We start from the raw sequence: 14,568 nt of genomic DNA on the forward strand, positions 1-14,568 counted from the left end.
ACACTTGGAAAAGCCCATGGAGCTAATTGAGTATACCTTGATCAAGGGCTTGGTTACATTCCAATCCAATTTGACATTCCATTAATTAGTTGATGTTATTTCCCAGCTACCAAAAAAGATTTAAAAGCATTTTGACAAGAATACATGGATTGAGGATTGCCAATCTAGCAATTGCATAAAAGACAAATAAAGCCCAAGAGCCTATAAAAGATATAGATGCGGCCAATACCTTCCACAAGCACCCTGGAGACTAGCATATAGATTGAAGGGTGTTTCATCATTGATGCATTGATAGATGGAGGTCCCTTAGTAAACATAATGATAGACATGATAATGAAAGACACAGAACTATAAGGCATGCAACGTACCCACTTGCCCATCTAACTAGCATGTTAGTGCATAATAAAGTGTTTGGGCATCCTCCCCCTATATCAAAACAATCATGGTTAGAAGAGATTATTGGTTGACCTATTTGACTATCCACTTCTTTAATGCTTCCCAAAGCACATGGCTTTGCTTTAGCAGTTGTCCTAGTGGCAACAAAATGGGGATTTAGGTTAATGTGGCAAGCAAGCTCATGCTATTTTCGATGAGAGATGATTGTTGCCACAATAGATGCATGGAACGTGTGGTCTCATGAGTCATCATAATGTGTCTTGAAGTTTAGCAAGCTTTAGCTTAAGTCCTACCATTTCTTGCATGATGCCCATACCTTTCCCTGTCCTGAGTGTTTGAGATAGGCTAATCACTATGGATCGTGGATCTGTCATTATGGATGGTAATGATGCTTACAATATAAAAATATCATTCCTCTCCTTTAGCAAATTATCAATACAAATTGCCTCTTCAAAAACTTTGGCTAGGACATGTCTTTGCAGACTCAAATTGGCTTATGAGTGCTTTATATAGTCACTCATTCTTAATCCTATTAATGAATATTGTGGAGATTGCTTTTGGGTTGGCTTGTTTGGTTGTTGGAATCCTCTTATAGAGAATTTGGAGATGGTGATGGAAACATGCATTCATCAGTTTGACGATCAAGTTATCTGCATATCCCACTTGTGAGAAGCTCTTGATGAAGAGGTCCTTAAGAGTATTGAAGTCATTGCATTCAACATTGTCAAATTTGGTAAACCAAGTTCACCCTTTTTCCCATAGACACAACCCAAAAGCTTGTGCACATTGGTTAGAATCTTGAGGGTCTTTGGCCTCATAGACATGTTCAAATCGCTCCAAGAAAAAGCTAGGATCATCTCCTACTTTGTATTTCTTGACTTGTTTGTGAAAACATGAGTTTTTTATTGGGTCTTGATGTTGGGTGCTATTCCTAATTCGGCTAGGATTAAGGCAACTAATGTTGAACTTCCATTCGTTGACTAAATTATTAGATGATTGTTTGGCTAATAGTTTGGTTGGCATAAGATTTGCCTTGAGGGCTCTTTCCCTCTTTTTGTTGGCTCTTGGCCCAATTCTTCTAGTGAATGCAAAGATATGCTGGACCTAATTTAGTTTCATCTCTATCCTTTGCATATTGACTCTTCGTGTCTACATAAACTTGGCAACTTGTTGCAATAGATCTTTTCATGGGCTCATTTCTTCTTCCAAATCTATTATTATCTCATGCATTCGTTCTATCCACATGTACTATTCTCATATTTTAATCATATCATGCTAGTAATTGCAAGATTTCTATTGGGAACTCGCTAGGATGAAACCCTGAGTTACTTGTGTTTGAGCTCAAGACTAACACAATTGCCTTCTCTTCTTGCATGACTAAGGTCTCAATGATGCAAATAAGATTGGATAGGGTGTCAAATGCTCTCGAAAAGGACACCTTTCCTTGCTAGAGGTTCACTACTCAATTTTGGGGTTGAGATGGTTATCGCCTAACGAGCCCTCATTGGCTAGCAAGGCGCAGTCATTCTTTTATGTTTCTCTTGAGTGTTTCCAAGAGTTGGCTTTGTACTTCTTTGTGTTTTCCTTCCCTTGCTACATTGTATTTGTTGGGCCAACCTTGTAGTTTTGCATTGTTCTTTTTCCCCCCCCTTAATTGTCCTCTCTTAGCTGGTCCAATTTCCTTTTAATCTATTTCTTCAAAGTTAGTTTGATGTGTGTTTCATATTCCTTATTATTAGTGACAAACAATATTTTTTCACTTTGTGTAAGGAACATGCATTGTGCATATTAGCCTTTCAATGTTTCACAAACGATGTGCTTGAATGCTTGTGCAATTGCTCGTGTGACAATAATGCTCAAGAAAACCTTTTTACTATATTTTAGCACAATGCATGAACAAGCAAGCATTGACCCTTAAAAGCACAATACATTCCTTTAAACACTTGACTTCACTAGGTCTCTCTCATTGCGTGTTTTAATCTACTTTGAGTTGCAAGGTTTGACTCCTAGACTCTCAAATAAGGAGAGTGGCAGTATGTCCTAAGTCAAGCAAGTGGTTGATTGATATAGCTAGCTCCAATGTTGAGCTTCCAAGGGAATGATGGCTCAAGTGAAGTATGCTCCTTGTCACGACAATATAATTCCTTCAATTTTTGTTGTGGAGCGAGGCCTTACTTGCATGCTAGAGGGGTCTAAGGTCATGTATAAGGTTCAACTTAGGGTTAACACACTCAAAGGTCATGCTAGAGGGGTCTAAGGTCATGTATAAGATTCAAATTAGGGTTAAACACACTCAAAGTTGTTCCAATTCCATTGCTAGGCCATTTTGGCCTCAAGGGTTTAATGATCTTGATTATAACTAAATTAGTGTCTATCAAAGTGGTCTAAGCTCCAAGTTCCTGTATAATGCAAGTAATTCTCATCAAGGTGTGGGTGCTTGTCTTCTTCCTTAGGAGTTCGTGTTTATATTTTCTCAATGCACGAAGTCCTACGAACTTTTTAGAAAATTTTTGTAGGGTTTGTTCCTGAGTTTGTTCTTAGTGTAGGATCCCTAAAGAGGTTCTAGCCGCTTCCAAGAAATCTCCCTTGTTGGGTCAATGCACCCTGCCATTATCTCCAATCCACTTAAGCTAGAACCCTCCTTATTTAAGAAGAATCATACTTTGATGTATGCCCCTTTTTATAGACTTCATAAACTTAGAGTAAGGCTTCTAATTCTTCGTACTTTTTAATTTAATAATGTTATTAAATGGATCATCGTAGTCACACAATCATCCAAAATTGTAGCAAATAAATGAAGAGCAGTGGTAACATTGTGGAGATAAGGAGAGAGGGGGGGTTGCATATAGGAAAAAAGTGTTAAGGTGGCAATGGTGGAAGGTGGAAATGGAATTTCTTGTTGTATAAGAGTGGAAGTAAAGGCACAACTTGGTCCACAAATGAGGGAGATGCTCATAGGAAACAATAGAGAATGATAAACATAGCAACCGATGGATGACCTTGCATGAGAGAGTGTGTGAAATGGGGATGGGTAAGGTGAAAAGAAATAGGGCTATTGGTCATTGATGGAGCCAACTAACAATAAGGTCACCACATGTTGTTTGGCTTGGAGTCCTTGAGTGCACAAAGAGAAATGTACAATTTTAAAATAAAAAGAGAAGCAAAAGTCAAAGCATCTTTTGAGCACTTGTAATTTTTAATATAAAATTATATTGTAAAGAGAGGTGGACTCACTCCCATGCAAATTGTAATAATGTGTTGATCGAGGCATGAGCATAAAAATATCGGCCCAAAAAGTTAAAAAAGGTTTGTAAAAACCAAAGAGTGTGAGAAAAGACTGGTTTATGCCAATGAGATGGGAGGGTGCCCAAAAAAACAAGGCCACGTATAAAAGAGAAAAGAAACAGAAAATATAAGCTCATTCTTATGGTGTACAATCTTGTGGAGCTCTCCCCTTCCTTCTTTGATGCCAGGAGGCATATTCCACGGTGGATTCCGTGAGGTTTTACGGTGGATTCCGTAAACTTAGATGACCGGGGCTCATACGCAAAGAGGATTCTTTGTGCGAGAAGTTGATGGGGACGCCTGTCCTTTTCGGGTGTTTCATTAATTTAGTGTGTACATGGGTGATTCCATAGCGGGTGATTCCACAAAATGCATATTAAATTAATAAGCGTTTATGAGTTTAGAGTGCGCACTCGTAATAAATTAAGGTTAGGATTTATTTCTAACCAGTTGATTTATTTATGTAGCTGAAGACTGCTAGGTATTCACTTTTGTCGGTTTAAATGTGTTATTTTACTAACGATTGTGAATGCTTCAGTTGATGTGTAGAGATAGCAGCAGTGGCGGAGGAAAGCATTGGAGACTAGCGAGTTTTCGATCTTTGGACTATATTTTGATAGGCGCCACGCCTATATTTTGTTATGTCTATAGAGACATTGATTATTTATTATTATTTTGTATGCGCTTATGCGCCTGGATATGTTATTTCTATTCGGACATTGAGAATGGGCGTGCCAAACTCTATGGGCACCGTCCATTAGCTTTACTTTCCTATTTTTGGTAGAAAGCAAACTCAAAAGCTAAAAGCTTGTATATTTTTGTAATTGGGCTATTTTTGAGCATAAAGATTGGAAATATACATTAAATACATGCTTTGTGAAGCGCTCACACAAGGCATGGGGGAGATTCAACCCAATTTGTCTCTTGTCTCATGTCGTGCTTGTTTTTACATTGGTCTTTGTGCTAAAAAGTAGAGTGCTTTGTTCTTGGGGACCTTTGGGAATTCACTACGTGAGCTACCTGCGTCCGATCTGCGCACCAGTGGTATCAGAGCGGAGCAGAGATCAAGGGCTTCCAATCGCTACCAATCTCGGGCGAAGGCGGAGCTCCAGGAACAAACGGCCTCTACAGTCAATCTCGTCGCGAACCGTCGATACAGGCAGACTTCTGGCGATCAAGAACCCCTGTTTCCACTCTCAGATCGCGAAGGACCACTCTCTGTCGGCGGAGGACCACTCCCTCAACTCCATGAACAAGTCGTGATAGAACAGTGAGAAATTTCTTATCTTCTTCATTAACAAAGCTTAGTTTTAAGCTTAAGAAGCTTAAAAAGCTTCTACTCAACAAATCGTGGCAAATCGTGGCAAGAGGAGATCAGCCCCGAAAATCGCGGAATCAAAAACGCCCCCCCCCCCCCCCCCCCCACGATTCAAAAACGGCGGCCTGCTAGTCCACCAATTAAGCTCTTAAGCTTAATCACCAAGCCTAATTAAGCCAAATCATACAAATCTCTGCAAGTCACACATATCTGACAAGTCAAAATACTCCGGGTCTCGCACTACAGAAGACAAGTTTCGCAAGTCGACACTAATCAAGTCCTGCAAGTTCTGCAAGTCGTCTAAGTTCAGCAAGTTCACAACCCTGCAAGTCTGTTAAGTCTGCAACTTTGCAAGTCAGACTAAATCAAAAACTGACTAGTGCTTAAAACTCCTAGAAGACTTGTTCGTTTGCAAAAACTCTGAACTGGAAAGTTGTTCGCAGCAAGCTGTTTTATTTATCTGCAAGTTCGTTGAAGTACTTTCAGCAAACAGAGACAGAAATATTTCAGAATTTCTGAAAATTGAAGAAGAAAATACCCAAAATACATAGCCTTGTAACCCCAAATTTGAGCTACGCTCATCCCGCTAACTGATTTTGAGTGAGAAAGGTTTGTTGAGTTTTACAGAATGACTACCCCACATATGGATGATCCTATGGCTGAAGACGACCTACCCGAGCCTACCATGGAGCAAAAGCTGGATCTTATCATGTTACAATTGGACGAAGAGCGAAGAGTTAGGCAAGCCTTGCAAGCGCAATTGACAAAGCTACAAGGAGCGTCCACTGATAAAGAAGAACCTCAAGCTGAAGATTTGATACGTCGTACCATCGACGCCACTCTTGAAGCACAAACCATTCGCAAGGAATCCAAGATAAGTAAACGAAGTTTCAAGTTTCGCACTTTCAATGGCATAAGAGAAGGAAAGACTGTTTTATCATTCATTAGCCAGTTTGATGACTATTTCCATGAGGAAACTTATCCTGAGAAAGATAAAATCAAGTGTGTTACTAATCATCTGATAGATAGAGCATCACTTTGGTGGACTGTCGTCCGCAAGAGCATAGAATGTCCTGCTACATGGGAAGATTTTAAGAAGAAGTTCATGCAAAATTTTCTACCACTGCAATTTCATGAGAAGGCAATCAAGCAATGGGATTTACTCCAACAACGCGACCGTGAGCCTATTCCACAGTATACAGAGCGTTTTTGGAATGCACTCTTACAGCTACGTATGCTTGAAGACGTACCAGAGACGACACATAAGCGGAAGTACATGTCTGGACTTCTTGGACATTACTACGCTGAGGTGAATATGTTCAAGCCTGCTACTCTTGAAGATGCCATCTCCTTAGCTCACGACACTGAAGATAAGTTACGTGGAAGAGATCGACGACCGCAGTCATTCCAAGCAAACGGTAATTATGGATCTAAACAATTCAATTCAAATTTCAGAAGGTTTAATCCAGGTCGTTTTTCATCACCATCTTTCCGCAAGAATTGGAATAAACCACCCGCATTACCATCCACTGTCAATCCAAATCCTAAGCCTATCCAACAAGCAAATCCAAATATACCCAGACTCCCAGCCATTGCAAATAATGTGACCAAAGCCAAGCCTATCGTATGTTACAAGTGTCACCAGCCAGGCCATCTTGCAGCAAATTGTCATTCAAAGAAGCCATCAGCACATATCAACTACCTTGGAGCTATGGACGAAGAAGAGCATGAGGATATGCCGGATTTCACTGAAGAAGAAGATGATCCTACTACTACTTCCGACACTTTACCAGGTATGCCTACTTTACATTCATTGTTGACTATGAAATGTATGGTGCATGGAAAAGAAAGAATTATATTACATGATGACGGTAGTACGCATGATTTTATTTCAGCAAAATTGGTAAAGGAATTGAAATTGCATACAGTACCTACGCACTATCGCATAAAAGCTGCATTTTTAGGCACTAGGTACAATGGCACACAAGAAGTTCAAGATTTAGAAATTCAAATTGGTCCATATATTGAAAGAAGAAATTTCTTAGTTGTCCCATTACAGTCTAGCGACATTATTCTAGGAATGCCATGGAGACACCAACATAATCCCAATATAGATTATTCCACACACACAATGAATATAAATTTTCAAGGAAAATCTATTACATTATTTGGTATGCATGCATCTCATATGTTTCCACTGCTTTCGCATACTCAAGCAAAACGTGCACTACGCAAGAATACTAAATCATATCTCATTTGGGTGAATGAATTGCACGCAAAAGAAACTCATATGCACCCTAGGCATAAGGAATTTCTCGCATATTTTAAGGACTGTTTTGCAGAAGACCTACCACCAGGTTTACCTCCATCACGTCTAGAAGACCATAAGATTGACCTAATACCTGGCACACAACCACCTTGCAAAGCCCCATATAGGCACAATCAAATAGAGCAAAAAGAAATCCAGACTCAAGTAGAAGAATTACTAAATAGAGGTTTAATTCGACCTAGCAGTTCTCCATTCGGTGCACCTGTGCTCTTAGTCAAGAAAAAGAATAATACTTATCGGATGTGTATTGACTACCGAGCATTAAACAAGATCACTGTAAAGAATAGGTATCCTATACCTAGAGTTGATGACCTTATGGACAAACTGCAAGGATCTTCTATATTTAGTAAAATTGATCTTAAATCTGGATATCACCAGGTGAGGTTAGATAGATCCGACATATTTAAGACTGCATTCAGGACACAGTTTGGCCATTACGAATTCTTAGTTATGCCATTCGGATTAACTAATGCACCTGCCACTTTCAGTAGAATGATGAACCGTATTTTTCTAAAATATCAATATTGTGTGATTGTTTTCTTTGATGATATTTTAGTGTTCAGTCAAAGTGAAAAAGAGCATTATGAGCATTTATCATTAGTTTTTCAATTACTGAAAGAAAATCAATTGTTTGCAAATCCTGACAAGAGTGAATTCTTTAAGACAGAAATAGAATATCTAGGTCATATTGTATCAGAAGAAGGAATAAAAGTTGATCCTAAGAAAATTGACGCAATATTGCATTGGCCTATTCCTAAAAATGTACATGAATTACGCTCATTCCTTGGTCTTGCTAGTTTCTATAGGAAGTTTATACGTAATTTCTCATTACTTGCTTTACCACTGACCAAACTTCTTAAGAAAGGTATTGTTTATCAATGGACTGAAAACCAGCAGAAATCCTTTGACTTACTTAAACGTGCATTGACCAATGCCCCTGTCCTACAATTGCCTGACTTTAACAGACCATTCTTTTTAGTTGTGACTGATGCTAGCGGATCAGGAATAGGAGCCGTGCTAATGCAAGACAACCATCCAATAGCATATTCTAGTTCTAAGCTGAAACCCTCTGAGCTTAAATATTCCACTTACGATAAGGAACTCTTAGCAGTTGTCCAAGCATTGAAACAATGGAAGCATTATTTAATGGGTTCAGAATTCATGATAAAGACCGACCAGCAAAGCATTAGACATCTACTTAGCCAACCCCAAATTTCTGACCGTCATATCAAATGGGCTTCATTCATTCAAAGTTTCCATCCTATCATTCAATACCAACCTGGAAAAGAAAATGTAGTTGCTGATGCATTGAGTAGAAGACCTGCAATTCATAACATTTCTATCATATCTTTTGATTCTTTAATTGCTATGAAAGACACATATCACCAGGATATTACTTTTCATTCTGATTGGCAAAAATTAATTCAAAATAATTTCATTCCTGTTGATTCATTATCATATAATGATGGATTCATGTTCTTTGAAAAGAGACTGTGTGTTACTATTCCATTCCGATCTTTTCTTTTGAATGAAATTCATTGTCCCCCATATCAAGGTCATAGAGGTATCATTTCTACATTACGCATGTTAACTGAAGATTTTTATTGGCCGCATATGGATGCAGATGTGTCTAATTTTGTTTCTGAATGTCTGATTTGTCAAAGAATAAAGAGACATCATGGTAAACAGTATGGGTTATTAATGCCTTTATCTATTCCATCTAAACCTTGGGAACATATATCTATGGATTTCATTACTGGCTTACCAAATACTAAATCTAATCATGACATGATTTGGACAATTGTAGATAGATTTAGTAAGCAAGCATATTTCATTGCATGTAAGAAAACTTTAACAGCATCACAAGTAGCACAGTTATTTTTGAAAACTATTTTTACTAACCATGGATTGCCGAAAGTGATTATTTCAGATAGAGATTCTAGATTTTGTAATAATTTTTGGATTACACTGTTTGCAAATTTAGGCACAAAGATTGATTTTTCATCTGCATTTCATCCAGAAACAAATGGACAAACAGAAGCCACCGGGGGTATGATGCCAGGAGGCATATTCCACGGTGGATTCCGTGAGGTTTTACGGTGGATTCCGTAAACTTAGATGACCGGGGCTCATACGCAAAGAGGATTCTTTGTGCGAGAAGTTGATGGGGACGCCTGTCCTTTTCGGGCGTTTCATTAATTTAGTGTGTACATGGGTGATTCCATAGCGGGTGATTTCGCAAAATGCATATTAAATTAATAAGCGTTTATGAGTTTAGAGTGCGCACTCGTAATAAATTAAGGTTAGGATTTATTTCTAACCAGTTGATTTATTTATGTAGCTGAAGACTGCTAGGTATTCACTTTTGTCGGTTTAAATGTGTTATTTTACTAACGATTGTGAATGCTTCAGTTGATGTGTAGAGATAGCAGCAGTGGCGGAGGAAAGCATTGGAGACTAGCGAGTTTTCGATCTTTGGACTATATTTTGATAGGCGCCACGCCTATATTTTGTTATGTCTATAGAGACATTGATTATTTATTATTATTTTGTATGCGCTTATGCGCCTGGATATGTTATTTCTATTCGGACATTGAGAATGGGCGTGCCAAACTCTATGGGCACCGTCCATTAGCTTTACTTTCCTATTTTTGGTAGAAAGCAAACTCAAAAGCTAAAAGCTTGTATATTTTTGTAATTGGGCTATTTTTGAGCATAAAGATTGGAAATATACATTAAATACATGCTTTGTGAAGCGCTCACACAAGGCATGGGGGAGATTCAACCCAATTTGTCTCTTGTCTCATGTCGTGCTTGTTTTTACATTGGTCTTTGTGCTAAAAAGTAGAGTGCTTTGTTCTTGGGGACCTTTGGGAATTCACTACGTGAGCTACCTGCGTCCGATCTGCGCACCATTCTTGCTTACATCTTGTTTGTGTGAGAGAGTGAGGGAGGGACAGTGTGAGGTGGAGTGAGGGACATGGGTGAAGTGCTTACTTCCTCCTCCTCCTCCTCCTCCTCCTCCACTATGTGAAACTCATGCAATGATCAAGGCAATGGATCTTGGTTGAGGCACATCACTAGAGTCTTTGAGCCATTGACGAACCTTTGTGGATAAACTACAATGAGAAGGTGAATCAAGGAGTTTACTATGCTTGTTTTGAGAGCGCATAATGGTTATATGAGAGGTAGCCATAGCGTTTTTGCTTGAAGCATTTGAAAGAACAAGTGTTCCATTGAGTTTGCATTCGTAGTTTGCAAAAGCATTAACATTCTAGTTCCCTTGCCAAGACCCAATAAATTTGAGCAACTAGGCAAAGACTCTCTACATTGAGTGGTAGAACAGAAGCTTGCACTTTGAAACTTTGCACGTACTAGCTTAGGATGGGTGAATTGAGAGGTAATCGATTTGTCATTTATATGTGCTAGATTTTAGTTTGGAAATATGAATAGTTTGATTTTTGTTTGGAAAGTTAAAAGTGTTAAGGTTATAAGGATTAAAAATCAATAGAATATATAACTTTTCAATTTTCGTAAATCCATAGGGAGAAAACCAAAAGCAGGGGGTTTGGGAAGCAAGGGGCTTAAGATGAATCTTTGAGACACAAACCATTCATGTTTGTTTTTGGTTTTTGTGTTGGGATATTGCAAGAAATTCACCCATTTTATTTTGCCTTGGCCAACACCTAGGCCATTAGGCCTCACCACATTCGATTTGGATGATCTTTATCCTTAAAGGCCACAAGGCTTATAATGATTTGGCTTCGACTGATTCCTAGCATTAAAGGCCACACGACCTTATCACAGCCTAGTTTCAACCAAAAATCCCAAGGCTTAGGCCTCATTAGCCATGGTACTATGCTTGGGTTGACTTCCATCCACATAAGCTAGCATGGCCTCAATTTGGCCAACTCCCATCCACTCAAACCATAAGGCATGCAAGGCCTTAATATGGCCTCCATTCAGCCAATCACAAGCCATAAGGCCTATATAGCCTTAATTCAGCCCATGTAGCTAATTTAAAACCTTAAAGGGCATGACAACTTAATTTGGAGCCAATGGCCTTACAATAGCCTTAAAATGGTGGATTCCTAGTATTTAGAGCCATAAAGGCCTTCAAATGGCCCAACTTGGCTTGTTTCAATCCTTAAAAGGCCACATAGACCTAAAACGACCGATTTAAAGCCAAAAGGCTACAAAGGCTTTAATCTTGCCTAGAACCCAACCAATTTCAACCATAAAGGCCAATTATGCCTTAATTTGGTCAACAATGGCCAATTACTAACCCATAATGCCTTATTGGCCTTGATTACTATTATCTAGCACCAATTAGAGCCATAACACTACTTAGCCCTCAAGTCGAGCCAATCAACTTCCTTTTTGCATGGTAAGAAGAAGTTTCACATCTTGATTATGGTGAAGAAGATCGTATCTAATAATGTGTGTCCAATGTATGTGGAAGGCATCAACATGCTTGCAACCTTAAATGAGAATGTAGAGAAACATTTTATGTAAAGCCATCCTGACTCTGTCACTCTTTTTGAGGTTGATATGGCCAAGATAGCCTCCCATATGTTCCTACTTAAAAACTTGGAGTGGATTTGTTGATGGCACACGTGGAAATTCCAACTTGATATGCTTCGAAATTTGTAATACAATAGCAAACACTACAAGATATAGACCTTATAGCGACGTTTAAAGCGACGAAAATACAAACAACAAAATTTGCCCCCGTCGTCGCAAAAAGCGTCGTTATTGACGACGCCATAGAATCGTCGCTATTTGCATCGCTATATGCGTCGCATATGTGCGACGCATATAGCGACGGTTACAGACAATTTGCGACGCTCATAGCGACGCCAATAGCAACGCGAGCAGTAAATTTGCGACGCAAATAGCGACGGTAACAGAGAAAAAAAAATTTGTGGCAGGGCAGGTGTGTTGTATGAGAGCCATACAAAATAGTTTCTACACTGCTGCATACAAAGCGTTTGCAAACAAAAAGAATGTATACTGAAATCATAAAACTGATACATGAAATAAATACATGATCGCATAAAATGCGATTGGTACAATCATGAAACGATATCACTAATACATAGAAAATGTCTACATAGATCAGGCGACTAAAAACTAAAGGTGTGCGAGCTCTAAGGATCCAAGGGCGAGCTACAAATCCTCGTCCCCCGAAAGCTCGTCCCGCTGCAAAGGAGCATCAAACGGATTCTGCAGAAAAAGAAACAACATATCAATCCACCATACAATAATGCATTCAAATATCTCATGGTAACTACGGACAAGAAAGATGAGTGACTTACAGGGCCGCCGCGTCTATACAATCGGTCGATCAATGCCCTGAGACCGTGCCTCTCTGCATATCGAGTCTCAAGGCCTTGCGGATCGTGATTTGTAATGGAGTGCTGCAAAGAAAACAAAATGCTAACTGTTAGAAACATGATTGTCAGTACAAAGAATATCTCAAAAAAACAAATAAGCAAAACAAAAGAGAAACTTACAAAGTCCTCCAAATATGTCCTGTGGCTGCCACTCCCAAGATGATGCACCGATCCGGCCTCGATTCATGCCCTCGCCGCCTCCCGCTGCTGCTGACTCCAATGTCCTGGCGAATCTGTAGCCTCCTCCCTCAGTCGGCGCCAGTCGTCTGCATCTAACCACTCGGGCTTTGGAGCCTCACTCTTGATTGCCTTGCGTGCGTCGGATCGTCTATGTGACATGTATGCACGCATGCAATCCATCATCCAGCCCGTAGAGAATCTATCTACTGCGGCTGGCACCGGGAACTCCTCGTGCAAGGATGCTACTATATAGCCCTTGTTCCCCTCCGGTATATTCCTCCAATGATCCAGGACGTTGTGCCGAAAAACTTGTTGGCACAACTCCCTCATGCGAGCCATCACCCTCCTCCCCTCATCATTCATGATGATGGCTCCTGACCTACTATCCACTAGGTATCCATAGCCCCTAGGAGTCTGCCTAAGATGGGCCCTCTCCCATCTCTATCCACGCTCCTGGGCATATTCAGGAGACCCCTGTACATCCGGTGTACCGACGGGGGTACCCTCTCCCGGAGTGCCACTCAAAGGGGTGCCACCAAAGGGGGTGCCACCAAAAGGAGTGCCATCTGCCGACGGCTGCGCAAAAGCCGGAGTAACTGGAGTGGACGTCCCCACAGGTGTGACAAATCCTAGAGGTGACGCAGCTTCAGCTGAATGACGAGACGGAGACACCACGTCTGTGTCTCCACAGCAGCACCCCCCTGATTCTTCTGCAGTTGCAGTCCCTCCCTCTGGCCCAAGTCGCGAGCGTCGAGATCGTCTGCTCGAAGCTGAAGCATCTGATCACGCTGAAGCTGATCTAGCAGAGCGCCCTGACGAAGAACGAGACAGCTCCTGATCTGCCATCTCTCTGAATCTCGCGAGCTGATCTGGAGACATGCGTGCCATCATGTCCTGAAACTCCTCATCGCGATCGGTAGGACAAACTGCCACAAATGAGAAAGCATTATGAATAATGGTCACTTTTCAAATTTCAAAATATCCACGCTAATTAAAATCCATTCTATTCACAAACTTGACATATCTTATGCCAATCATGGGATTTTAGCCTAGACATTTGGTCATCTTTAGAAAATGCGGACCTGAGAGAACGCATCATACCCGTCGGAGTGCGGATAGACTTGATTACTTGCTTCACAATGAGCTCTTCTTTGGTAGACAAAACCCAGGGAGCGCGAGGAAGCTGCACTCCCCCTTCAGCACTCGAGTGCGGCCAAAGCGCCTCCATCTTACCTACCTCCTTTAAATCCATTCGTGACCCTATAGTGTCTCTCTTTCCTGTGATGTGGTCCCATAGCAAGCTGCCCACATTTTTGAAAATATGCATGGGATCCAACAAGTGGTTGACCTGTAAGTGGGTCCAATATGGCAACTTGTAGAAAACTGAGAACCGTCGCATTTCATTTGGATGTGATTCCGGGTTTACCATTTTTAGCTCATACCAGCTTGCAGCGTTCATACGTGCTGGAGGTCGTCCAAGAAAACCTTCCCTGAGTTCATGATCCTCTGGCAAGAAAGCGGCGTGTCCTTGATATACCATCTTCTTCATGGTTCGTGACCTTCGGGAGTCTAGTTGTGGCCCACACAATGGACATGCATGATAACCTGAGGTAACCAGACCTGTAAGGTGATTCACGACCTAGTGAATACTTGATTGAATGAAA

This window comes from Lygodium microphyllum, chromosome 7, assembly GCF_053477565.2.
Source record: "Lygodium microphyllum isolate KBCC chromosome 7, Lygodium_microphyllum_v1.1.10, whole genome shotgun sequence".
Classification (NCBI taxonomy): Eukaryota; Viridiplantae; Streptophyta; class Polypodiopsida; order Schizaeales; family Lygodiaceae; genus Lygodium; species Lygodium microphyllum.